The following is a 903-nucleotide window of genomic DNA, read 5'->3' as shown; positions in this document are numbered from 1 at the left end:
CTGTCGCGGTGATTCCCCCTGTGCCCTGTCGCGGTGATCCCCCTGTGCCCTGTCGCGGTGATCCCCCTGTGCCCTGTCGCGGTGATTCCCACTGTGCCCTGTCGCAGTGATTCCCACTGTGCCCTGTCGCGGTGATCCCCCTGTGTCCTGTCGTGGTGATCCCCCTGTGCCCTGTCGCGGTGATTCCCCCTGTGCCCTGTCGCGGTGATTCCCCCTGTGCCCTGTCGCGGTGATCCCTCTGTGCCCTGTCGCGGTGATCCCCCGTGCCCTGTCGCGGTGATCCCCCTGTGCCCCGTCGCGGTGATCCCCCTGTGCCCTGTCATGGTGATTCCCCCTGTGCCCTGTCACGGTGATCCCCCTCTGCCTGTCGCGATGATTCCCCTGTGCCCTGTCACGGTGATTCCCCCTGTTCCCTGTCGCGGAGATTCCCCCTGTGCCCTGTCGCGGTGACCCCTCTGTCACGGTGGTGATTCCCCTGTCCCCTGTCGCGGTGATTCCCCTGTACTCTGTCGCGGTGATTCCCCCTGTTGCGGTGATCCCCCTGTGCCATGTCGCGGTGATCCCCCTGTGCCATGTCGCGGTGATCCCCCTGTGCCATGTCGCGGTATTCCCCCTGTGCCCTGTCGCGGTGATCCCCCTGTGCCCTGTCGCGGTGATCCCCCTATGCCCAGTCGCGGTGATTACCCTGTGCCCTGTCGCGGTGATCCCCCCTGTGCCCTGTCACGGTGATTACCCTGTGCCCTGTCGCGGTGATTACCCTGTGCCCTGTCGCAGTGATCCCCCCGTGCCCTGTCGCGGTGATCCCCCTGTGCCCTGTCGCGGTGATCCCCCTCTGCCCTGTCGCGGTGATCCCCCTGTCCTCTGTCGCGGTGATCCCCCTGTCTTCTGTCGCGGTGATCCCCC

General features: G+C 66.6%; 1 protein-coding gene across 1 annotated transcript in view; it reads left to right on the top strand.

Annotated features, from left to right (window-relative positions):
- The window catches only part of LOC122546831 (nesprin-2-like), a gene marked incomplete at its 3' end in the record, with an annotated part of 15,136 nt that overhangs the window by 9,849 nt on the left and 4,384 nt on the right, over positions 1-903 (top strand). The gene's annotated exons all lie outside the window — the stretch shown is intronic.

The sequence above is a fragment of the Chiloscyllium plagiosum genome, unplaced genomic scaffold (genome assembly GCF_004010195.1).
Source record: "Chiloscyllium plagiosum isolate BGI_BamShark_2017 unplaced genomic scaffold, ASM401019v2 scaf_13945, whole genome shotgun sequence".
NCBI lineage: Eukaryota > Metazoa > Chordata > Chondrichthyes > Orectolobiformes > Hemiscylliidae > Chiloscyllium > Chiloscyllium plagiosum.
The sequence above is the reverse complement of the archived record's forward strand: the minus strand, read 5'-3'. Positions and strand labels throughout refer to the sequence as shown.